Raw genomic sequence first — 12,801 nt, 5'->3', positions numbered from 1 at the left:
AGTAAAACATGTTCCAGTCTCATCAGAGAAGTGTTTCTTCAAATATCAACTTTGTCATCAGGTCCATGTGGGTCACCACCGTATCTGGACTTTATAAAACAGGTTTTACACTTTTGTTACATCCATGATGTGGGTTCCTGGTTGTTCCTCTGACATGTTCACCTTTACTGAACATCCTGAGCTTTTCTGGTCCAAGTCTGACACTAGATTAAGATGAAAACACCAACATACACACCAATCCTTTTGATTAGTGTTGATGTTCAAATATTGTTCAAAGCAGCAGTTTAGAGATCAGAAGCTGATCTAGCAACAATTATTAACACCAGAATGGATCTGTGGAGAACTGCTGGACTTTATATCATGTGTCCAGTTTTATATCATTTATGCAGGATTCCTGAGCTTTTTATCATAATGATCCTTGTATGTTATAAAGAGTTAAAATGATGTTTTCTGAGAGCAGAACATATTAAAATACTTTACTTTTAGTAATGTGTCATTTATAATTTGACTTAACTTGCAAACACCTAATAATTCTGTTACAACTGAGTTTATCAGTTAATATCTTACTTTTAGTTAAAGATAAGAATGATTGAATTCTGTATATTTATCAGACTAATTCAACAGATTCTGAAGTCTGTGTGAAACTAAACATCAGGTTCTGTATCGCTTGCACTTGAAAAGTCTTTGCTTGAACAACTAATGATCTGCTTGATTAAAGGACATTTCTGAATTAAACCCCCACGGGAGGATCTAAGACACTTCCTGTCAGGACGATCACTTTGACGCTCCACCTGTAGCCGTCAGTCCAACCTGTCCAGGTCTGAGGCCTCGTTTACACGCAGCAACAACGCTGCTGTTTTCATCAGTTTTAGCCGTTCGTTTACACCAAAACGAAGCTCAAAGTCTCCAAAAACCATCATTCCTGAAAACTCCGGCCAAAGTGGAGATTTGCTTGTAAAGGGAGAGAAAGGGACATTTAGGCTTCAGAACGTCTCATTATGGACAGAAACGTCACCAGCGTCATGTGTAGCAGCTGTGGTTACGGTTTGTTTGGCCGCTGTGATCATGATGGAAGCTGTTAAGTGATAACTGACTTCACTACTGTCTTAATGTGGCTGTTCAGGTCTGAGTCAGAACCACTCCCTGATTTCTGGCTTGGATATTTGGTTTTTAGCTTCACTACTTGAAGCTGAATGCCCACGTTTAATCTGATTTACTTGGTTCCTATTACTTCTGTTTTTATCTTCAATTAACTGAATTAAATTGTGGCACCTCCACTTTTTAATGTGATCAATGCATTTGAATGCATTAAAAATTTGAATTTGTTAAAATGTTTTCTTCCATAAACGATGAATAAATGAACAATATCCATCATTTCCATGTTTTTAAGGAGACATTTCTTCATCAATCAGAACATATTTGTCTGTTTAGGAGTTTTTTCAAACATTTTCTCTGAAAAAGTTGATTGAGTGACGACATAGTTTCAACACAAAGTTTCTGATGTTCTTGTTGGATGTTTTGTTGCTGATGAAGGAAACTCATCGTCTAGACAGCAGCTTTATTTCACTTTACTAACTTCAACACACATGGATTTATATTTAGTTTTACACACTGAAAACCATAAAAAGACATTATTTGTTGCTCCTTATGTCTTGATGTCACCTGGATGAAATGATCTTAAAAGGAACCCTGGTTATTAAGACTTGTAGTCCCTAATTAGCCACAATTGTTCTTATACTAAAATATGTTGTTAGAAACACATAAAATAATCTAATTGCTTTAAAAATCTACAAAGTTTATCACATATTTTGACCTGCGGGAGGCGCCATGTTTTCCCTGTGCAATGCATTCTGGGGGCGATGACGTAGAGCGGTGGCTCTGGGAAGATAAGCCGCGTTAGTTTAACTGCGACAGGTATCTAAAACATAGATGAGCAGCACTCTCCCGGCCGTGGAGGCTGACGAGGGAGCCCATAAGACGCCTCGGTTCAGGCAAACTGGATCAAAGTTCTGTGATGCACGGGAGATCTGCAAAAATGATCAATGTCGTGCGCATCTTACCAGTGCATTAGGCTACGGCGTCGACGGCGGAGTCTACGGCGTAGACGGCGTAGGGTACGCCGTCTACGCCGTAGCCGGGGCTCTAGAGCCTGCAGCGCACCGCCACCCGCTCTCGCCGCCGCCGGGATGAAGACGCCGGTGGGCAGCAGGCACGTTTGGGTGGGCATAGCCCACCCCTGCCCCCCCTAAAACCGGCCTGGGTGCTGGGTGATGACAGACCAGAGGCTGAGGGGACTGGCCCGGGACTTTGACGAAACGGGAGGCGCAGACTTCGCTTCAAATAGGCAAGAACATCTTTATTTAATTTAATGACACCAGATCTGGCTGGGGTTTTTATTGTAGCATCGGTTATCTGCTAGTTGAAACGTGTGGTCGGTTAGTCTGTCTGAGTTTGATGGTGTTTTTATAGTTCATGCTGTATGGGGCTGCACTTTTTTTTTTTTACTTTTTTGTCGGTGCGCCGTCACCTTAATGTTTAGCTGTGTTTTCATCTGTGTTTCTGGTGTGCCGTCACCTGTTTAGGTGTGTTTTCATCTGTTTCTGGGTGTCAGAACAGTGTACGGGGGCTAGCAGGAGCCACCGTCTGACGTCACTACCCAGAATGTAAACAACAATGGCGACCTACGAGTTAAATTATATTTTCAAATTTTATAAAAACGAAGACATCAACAAGGTTTTTTATATCACATTGTTATAATTGATACCAACATTTATCTTTTAAGACCTACATGTCTTAATAGCCAGGGTTCCTTTTAACAGACATATTGAGGAATAATATTAAAAACACAGAAAATTATGTTTTTCAATGTTTAGAGTTTTATATTTGGTAAACTTGTATTTGTTGAAATTAAATTTAATGTTATTCAAAGGAAGCCAACGTTGGTTTGACTGATTTCATCCACAGTAAGAAGTTATTTAGTAAATGAGCTCTATAACTCATATATTGGACGACTACACATTCAGTCTGTCCACTATTGTCTGTCAGACTCTCTCAGTTTATTAACATCTGGATGACATTTCTGAACGTATTAGCTGTAAAGTTAATTCATGTTTGTTCAGATGTTTTATTCCAGGTTCAGACACATCTCTGGTTCTTCATTTGTTCCTGTCTGACACATTCACATGTTTAGTTTTATGTAATGAATCAGAAGAGGAAGTTTAAGATGAAACTAAAGCAGAGAAGAAGAACTCAGAGCAGTCAGATGGTCAGTGTGGATCAGTAGAAGATCAGCCTGATGTCTGCAGGTTAGTGTCAACACAACTTTCACATCAGATTCATCTGAACACACAACTAAAACATGTCTGACCTCAGAGTCTCCAGTCTGCAGTCTGGACTCTCCAGAAATCCACTCAGATGTTTCACTCCTGGATCCTGCAGGTTCTGGTTGTAACTCAGGTCCAGATGTTTCAGATGGGAGGGGTTGGACTTCAGAGCTGAGACCAGAGAAGAACAGCTGATCTCTGACAGACCGCATTCCACCAACCTGAACAGAAAGTAAAACATGTTCCAGTCTCATCAGAGAAGAGTTTCTTCAAATATCAACTTTGTCATCAGGTCCATGTGGGTCACCACCGTATCTGGACTTTATAAAACAGGTTTTACACTTTTGTTACATCCATGATGTGGGTTCCTGGTTGTTCCTCTGACATGTTCACCTTTACTGAACATCCTGAGCTTTTCTGGTCCAAGTCTGACACTAGATTAAGATGAAAACACCAACATACACACCAATCCTTTTGATTAGTGTTGATGTTCAAATATTGTTCAAAGCAGCAGTTTAGAGATCAGAAGCTGATCTAGCAACAATTATTAACACCAGAATGGATCTGTGGAGAACTGCTGGACTTTATATCATGTGTCCAGTTTTATATCATTTATGCAGGATTCCTGAGCTTTTTATCATAATGATCCTTGTATGTTATAAAGAGTTAAAATGATGTTTTCTGAGAGCAGAAGATATTAAAATACTTTACTTTTAGTAATGTGTCATTTATAATTTGAGCTAACTTGCAAACACTTAATAATTCTGTTACAACTGAGTTTATCAGTTAATATCTTACTTTCAGTTAAAGATAAGAATGATTGAATTCTGTATATTTATCAGAGTAATTCAACAGATTCTGAAGTCTGTGTGAAACTAAACATCAGGTTCTGTATCACTTGCACTTGAAAAGTCTTTGCTTGAACAACTAATGATCTGCTTGATTAAAGGACATTTCTGAATTAAACCCCCACGGGAGGATCTAAGACACTTCCTGTCAGGACGATCACTTTGACGCTCCACCTGTAGCCGTCAGTCCAACCTGTCCAGGTCTGAGGCCTCGTTTACACGCAGCAACAACGCTGCTGTTTTCATCAGTTTTAGCCGTTCGTTTACACCAAAACGAAGCTCAAAGTCTCCAAAAACCATCATTCCTGAAAACTCCGGCCAAAGTGGAGATTTGCTGGTAAAGGGAGAGAAAGGGACATTTAGGCTTCAGAACGTCTCATTATGGACAGAAACGTCACCAGCGTCATGTGTAGCAGCTGTGGTTACGGTTTGTTTGGCCGCTGTGATCATGATGGAAGCTGTTAAGTGATAACTGACTTCACTACTGTCTTAATGTGGCTGTTCAGGTCTGAGTCAGAACCACTCCCTGATTTCTGGGTTGGATATTTGGTTTTTAGCTTCACTACTTGAAGCTGAATGCCCACGTTTAATCTGATTTACTTGTTCCAATTACTTCTGTTTTAATCTTCAATTAACTGAATTAATCAAGATGGCGCCGCGCTAGTGGCGACACGTTGCAGCAGCTCCGTCGACTCGTTTTTTATTTATTGTCTGTTTCCACTTATTTGGACCTTTTTTCTTCGGTCCTGTCTCCTGTGGAGACGTGCTTTTTTTCTCTGTGCTCATCGGGCGGCATCATGTTTGGAAAAACAGTGAGGCTGGCCCTTTTATTTATACTATTTTTCACCTGGTTCATCACCCCAGCAACCGCCGAAACAGGAAGTAAACGCTCCATTGTTTACACCCGCGATCAGCTGTTAGCCCTCCGTAGCCAGGGGAAGCTAACCGGCTGCAAGCCCGATGTTCCCCCCGAGCTGAAGAGGAGGAAAAGAGGACAACGCTCGGGTGTTATGTGCTGGAAAAAGAAACGCCGCTTCAAGCCCACACTCCCCACCATCATCACCGGGAATGTGAGATCCATCTGTAATTAAAGCTGCAAGCAGCGATGAACGGGCCCTCGCACTCATGGCCAACGCCCCTCCTTCCAGCCCCCCCCAAAAAGAGAATATTAAAAATACGATAAATGTAAAAAAAAAATAAAATTAAACAAGATTTATCTTCTCATTACAAGCAAAAAAATCTTGTTCCACTGGCAGATTTTTCTACTTATTTTAAGTGAACACAGGTGAACAGGTGAAACAGATGAAAATGGTGGTTTTTTTTCCAGTTATGAGTCTTGTTTTAAGTGTAATGAGGTTTTTTTTACTAAAATGAGACATTTTAACTAGAAATAAGACAAATATTCTTGTTAAGATTGTGAGTTTTTGCAGTGATCCATGTTACTTATCCTGTGAAGGACAGAGGCATATTGATAAGTTCAGAAAAGTGTTTTTTATTGTTGTGTTTTGATGTATTTGATGTAAGCCCAGTGGATATTTAAAGCTTACAGAAGGCTGCATTTAACTGCTGCTATGTCATTCCTGCAGTATTTCTGCAGCTGTTTATTTGTAATATATTATAATATTTGTAATCAGCACAAATTATCTGTCCCCATATGATAAAATCCACCATCCCCCCTGATTTCTTTTTACAACTCGAGTACTGGCTGCGGTTCTGTTTAAAGCCGGGCAGACACTGTGCCATTGCCGGCTCGTTTTGAACCAATTTTCCTCTTGTTTCAATCATTAATATGTGTGCAGACAAGGTAAAAAAAAAAAAAAAAAGAAAACTCAAACTCTTTCAGTTCACTGTGTTTTCTAGTAGTTCTTCTAGTTTTCTATTGTTACTTTTAAGTTTACTGTTCCCTTTGTGGTTTTACTGGTTGTAAAGCATGTAGCTTTAATTATCACCCAATTCTGTGTTTCACCTTGTTAGTCAACTTCACTCCAACTCATTACCACCAATTTTACACTTATTTTTGGAATGAATGGTCAATAGACCTCATTTACATAAAATCATAGCTCATTTTTGAGATAGATAAAGATAAGCCGAAATTCTGAATTTTTTTGACTATAGTTAAACTCAGAGGCATATAAATTGATGGATTATCACAGACGGGTATATGTGAAAATGAAATGAAATCATTTAAAATGTTTGGACCACCACCCAGCACCAGCCAGTGGTTGGTGGGTCAAATTGAATATCACAGGAGAGGAGAAATTGAATAAAATATCCATAATTCAATGCAAGTAGTGATCAGAGGTGGGTAGTAACGAGTTACATTTACTCCGTAACATTTACTTGAGTAAGTTTTGGGAAATTTTGTACTTTTAGGAGTAGTTTTGGATAACTGTACTTTTTACTTTTACTTGAGTAGATTTGTGAAGGACAAACTGTTCCTCTTACTCCGCTACATTAGGCTACGTTGAGCTGTTACTTTTCTTTTATCCTTTTTATCCACGTACGTGTCAATCTCATGACATCACTGGGTGATTCTTTGGGAAAAATGTTTGTTTTTGCATGTTTTGTCACATTTACACAGACTCAAACACACACAGAGTTTCTATGAGTTCATGTTTGTTCTAGTTCTGCTGGTTAAAAAAGAAAAGTACAAAGGCTTGAAATTTTGTGCTACTGGTGCTTAATTTATTTTTTTATTCTGTTATTTTATTATTTATTAAAGTTCTTGAATTTACTTTACGCTTATTTTAATTTAAGCTATTTTTCATTTTTTTATTAATTTTAATTTATTTTATTATTTTATTGATTTTAATTTGCCTGAAGGTGATTATTTTGTACTTTTGTCTTTTTGAATGGGTGTGTTAAAAAAATAAATCAGACGTTACTCAACAGTTACTCAGTACTTGAGTAGTTTTTTCACCAAGTACTTTTTTTACTTTTACTCAAGTAATTATTTGGATGACTACTTTTTACTTCTACTTGAGTCATATTATTCTGAAGTAACAGTACTTTTACTTGAGTACAATTTTTGGCTACTCTACCAGCTCTGGTAGTGATCATCAATTTTATTTGAAATGAGTGTAACAGAGGCAGTTATATGGATGAAAATCATATTTTTGATATAAAAGAAAAGTGAATATGGGTCAATTTGACCAAAAGACCACAGAAGGGTTATCTATTAACATTTCAACATAATCAACTCATCCAAGAGATATTCAGAAGAGCTTCTCTTCTGCAAATGGTACAGTAGATGAGCTGCCATACAAAGGAATTTCCCTTTGGGGATTAATAAAGTAATTCTTATTCTTATTCTTAAAATCCGTCTAGCTGACGTGACCCAGGCAGACCAAACAACAGGCTTCAGCTTGAGCGGCCGTTTTCCGCTTGGTCCTAGTGCTGACCTGTCTCCATTTAATATAGCGTGACATTGTTTTTGGACGGTAAAAACTGCAGGGGACCAAAACTGCCTTTTGAAAAAGTGCAGGATACATGTCCCCCCCCCCCCCCATATTACGTCCGTGTATGAACGTACAGTCAGTGTGAGCAGAGACCTGTCGCATCAGAGCATCAGGTCCGTCCCAGCCGGTGTTCTGCCAATTTCTGCTCCCTGCCGAAAAAATGCTACGTTTGGGTTCTGCGCATGCGCACAGTCGATTTTCAAAGTTTGCATAATTTCTTGCACGATGTAAAATGGATAATGGGATGTTGATTATTTGATCCTTCAAAATACACGACCCATGACATGAATGCATTACACTTTGTGAACATTATACGATAAAGAGAAAAAAAACAACAATTCTATGGCTTTATTTGATATTCATTCAGTCATTCGCCTTTATTTAACCAGGCAGGTCATTAAGAACATTCTTATTTACAATGACGGCCTGGCAAGAGACAAGGACCACTTGGGGGAAAAGGAAGTGGTTTAGGGAGTAAAACACAGCAAAGTTGTGGCTCTACAAAGGTGGAAAACCTTTAGGTAGCATTTTTTGGCAAAGCTGCAGAAATGGGCAGAAACTGGCTCTCGGCTCTGCGCGTGGCCGCGCGCGGCCGCGCGCTCCTGATCGGGATCGCGGATGGAAGCTCAATAATAATATAATAATATAATAAAATAAAATAATTGCAACACGCATTAAAAAACCACAATACAACTTACGTGACGTGACGGCGTGACTCCACATGTTGCTGCAAGTTGCAACAACCCCCCTCCCCCGCCCCGCCCCCGGCAGCTTCCAGGAGCTGCGGCTGCGCGTTCCCGCGGTCTGCGCGCACGCGGCCCGCAGACAGCTTCATGCTTCTAATCCAACTCAAAACATTCATTATAAATCGCCTCTTGCACATACAATGCTCAAATCATATTATTTTCAACAATATTTTTACGAAGTTAGAAGTTAATTCGACATTGCATGACAAAGTAAAGATTTATTTCAAAATGAGTTCATATTTTGAATAAAGTCGGTGACAAACTGTCCCAAATATAGAATGGATATCAGAATGGAAGCCTGATTAAATGTACTGATTTTGGGTCAATTTGGACCAAGTATTTGAAAGTTAAAACAACTTTTATGTTCATGGCGAGACACCGAAATTTGACAACCTCTAACAGCGACGCCCTTTGAGAAAAACGTACAGTTTTCTCTGTCAGCCATCGTCAATGTCTTACCTATTTATCTGACCAACTTTGAGATCCATCCGCTCATCTCCCTTTGAGCACAGATGCATACTAGAAGACATGACAATTCCTGGTGCCAACAGGTGGCGCTACAACCGATCCTGAATATTCCACCATAGATGTCTTCAGGCTCAGCCTACAATCATGCACATACGTTTTCAACCACATCAAATCATGTATTGCTGAATTACAGCCAATTGGTGTTTCATGGCGAGCCTTAAAAATGACCCCAAACTTCGCCCGATCACTACGGTCAAGCCCTCTGCTAAAAACGTAAAAGCTTTGCAATTTAGCGTCGGCCATGTGTCTAGATTGTACAAACCAAGTTGTGAGCCAATCTGATAAAATCTCTAGGAGGAGTTCGTTAAAGTACGATGCCTAGAAATGATCAGAATTCATAAAAAATGACATTTTCTGTTCAAAATGCCAGACTTCCTGTGTAACTTAGAGCATGTGTCCAAGAGACTTTTTTGTAGGGCTTTGTCTGATATAATACACACATAAAGGTCATTGCTGTAAGTCAAACCATATTGTGGGGCTCGTCAAAAACATAAAATAGGTGGCGCTATAGAGCCTAATCCTTTTTGACCCATGCCTGTCGCCCATAAAATACGTAATTTTACGCGACTCTGGAAGCGTGTGCAAAATTTGGTGAGTTTTTGAGCATTTTAAGGCCTCCAAAAAGGCAATTTATTTATGGCGAGAATAATAATAATAATAATTAAAGCTGCAAGCAGCGATGAACGGGCCCTCGCACTCACGGCCACCGCCCCCATCAGCATATCAGAAATGACACCACCCACGACTTCCTATGTCAAACCATTCAAAAGTTATAGCAGAAAATCGGGACAACCAATCAGAAGAAGGGGTGGGGCTAATTAAGGTCAAAGAAGCTCAAGCACTCATTACAGAATCCTATGACACCACCCACGACTCTGTCAAAACATTCAAATGTTAAAGCAGGAAATAGGGACAACCAATCAGAAGAAGGGGCGGGGCTCATTTTCGCCAATTATGGTCAAGGACTCAATACCTAGTCCCATGACACCACCCACGGCTCTTTATGTCAAACCATTCAAAAGTTATGGCAGAGAAAAGTATTCTAGTGGGCGCTGTTGAGCCGTTAGGCAACGCCCATTAATGCAAACCATGAAATATCAAATGTATCGACAGGCCTGGCTGTTGCGACATGATACAGGTGTGTACTGATTTTTGTTCATGTACATCAAACCGTATTATGGGGCTTGAAGCGCAAAGTTTTTTTCTGTCTGAACCAATCAGATGAAGGGTGGGCACGCTTTTTGCCGTCTAGCGTCACCACGGTAACACTTTTGAAAGAGAAAAGTAATGCGTGGTGTCGGAGGATGGAGACGCACGTTTTGATGTATAACACACCTGGGTGCACGTTACGGTTCGGGCCGTATTAATAACCGAAGAAATGGCATAAATTGCGCCAAAATTACACGATTAATTAAAAATGTTCAAAATGGCCGACTTCCTGTTCGGTTTCAGCCATGGCGCCAAGAAACTTTTCTTTAAGTTGTGACATGATACAGGTGTGTACCGATTTTGGTGCATGTACGTCAAACCCTATGGTGGGGCTTGAGGCACAAAGTTTTCTAGGGGGCGCTGTTGAGCCATTAGGTCCCGCCCATTAATGCAAACCATTAAATATCAAATTTTTCACCAGGCCTGGCTCAGTGTTTCAAGAGGAGGTAGTAAAACGTTTTTACTTTTAAGTTTAACAGCACACTGGTTGGATGAAAGCTTCGTGCCACACAGTACAATTCTAAACACAACCTTTATCTTATTTCTAAAGATAAAGGAAGCTCTGAAAACCTTAACAAACCATGGTTTACTATAGAACTTAGGAAATCTGCTTTAAAAAAAAAAACAAGCTTTATAAAAGGCATTTTCAAGTCCTTTAAATTGTGCTACATACAAAAAATTATACAACTTTATAAGGAATAAATACAACCATCTTATTAGAAATAAATAAATGATCTATGGAAAATATTGAAAGAATTACTCAACAAGATAAAAAAATCATCTATTCCAGCCCAGTCTACATTTCAGGATGGCGCATAAGATAACAGAGCATACACAAATTGCTAATAAATTCAATGATTTCTTTATAAATGTGGGTCCACGTCTTGCAAAACATCTTAAAAATGTTCATGGTTCTCCTTCTAACTATAAATGAAGGTTATCCCTCTTTAAAGGGGACCTATTATGAAAAACATAGGAACATACAACGACATAGTTATGCTGATTCTTTAATAAAATGTCAAAATTTGTCTCAAATCTTAACTGTCTGCTGTTTCTCATCATTTGGGGCAACCACCTGTCATGTGGGGTAACCAACGAATGGCAATTTGGTACCAAATTCAACATTTAATGTCTATGAGTTTTGGTTCAAATATAAATCATTGGTATAGTATGCATAGGTGGATACTACTTGTACACATTTTAAATCAGTTTTATGAATTGTAGAGAAAAAAAAAAAATATATATATAATGGCTTTATGAGGGTGACACTTCCATTATAGATAATATGTATTTAAAAATGGTTTTCGAAAATGAAAGGACATACGAGTCTATCTTTCTTGAACAGTTAATTTAATTACTGATACTTGTTAAAATATAAATTTTGTTAAGGAAATCTATTAATTTTGAGATAGATAAGGGTCGCCCAAACTGACTTTTTTAAGGTCGTTGCCCTATTAATGTAGGTAAAATACCTTTGTTTTAAGTTTTCACATATATGCACACTACATTCCAAATGTTTGGAAAATGGCCAAATATATCTTTATTTTAAGTATTTTAGGAAATAGGCCTCATACATCATTGACCCAGAACTGTAATTCAGGCTTAAAGGAGACATATTATGGCATTTAATGTATATTTTAAACAGGCCTTGAATGTCTTAAAAGGAACCCTGGCTATTAAGACATGTAGGTCTTAAAAGATAAATGTTGGTATCAATTATAACAATGTGATATAAAAAACCTTTTTGATGTCTTCGTTTTTATAAAATTTGAAAATATAATTTAACTAGTAGGTCACCATTGTTGTTTACATTCTGGGTAGTGACGTCACACGGTGGCACCTGCTAACCCCCGTACACTGTTTTGACACCCAGACACAGATGAAAACACAGCTAAACAGGTGACGGCACACCAGAAACACAGATGAAAACACAGCTAAACATTAAGGTGACGGCGCACCTACAAAAAAGTAAAAAAAAGAAAAAAGAAAGTGCTGCACCATACAGCATGAACTATAAAAACACCATAAAACTCAGATAGACTAACAGACCACACGTTTCAACCAGCAGATAGAAGATGCTACAATAAAAACCCCAGCCAGATCTGGCGTCATTAAATTAAATAAAGATGTTCTTGCCTATTTGAAGCGAAGTCTGCGCCTCCCGTTTCGTCAAAGTCCCGGGCCAGTCCCCTCAGCCTCTGGTCTGTCATCAAACCATCAAAACCCAGCACCGAGGCCGGTTTTAGGGGGGGCAGGGGTGGGCTATGACCACCCAAACGTGCATATTGCCCACCGGCGTCTCCATCCCTGCGGCGGCGAGAGCGGAGAGCGGATGGCGGTGCGCTGCGGGCTCTAAAGCCCCGGCTACGCAGTCTACTGCGTAGGCTACGCCGGCTACGCCGTAGGCTACGCAGGCTTAGGGATGCAAATTATCGATTATTTCATTAATTGATAGTTGATAACCTTATCGATCGATCATCGATTAGTTGATAAGCAGCGTTTTTCCCCCATCTGAGATACAAACATAATTTTTTTTGCTTATATAAAATACAAAAGGACATTTTAATGTATTCCTTAATCAAATATTTATTTGATACAAAAGTAACAAAAAGATGTTTTTGTACCACAAGGAATATAATATAAAGTGCACTTCAAGGCTATTAGTAGTAGCAGCAGCCATAATAGTGTC

Source organism: Cololabis saira, chromosome 15 (genome assembly GCF_033807715.1).
Source record: "Cololabis saira isolate AMF1-May2022 chromosome 15, fColSai1.1, whole genome shotgun sequence".
Taxonomy (NCBI): domain Eukaryota; kingdom Metazoa; phylum Chordata; class Actinopteri; order Beloniformes; family Belonidae; genus Cololabis; species Cololabis saira.
Note: the sequence above shows the minus strand (reverse complement) of the source record.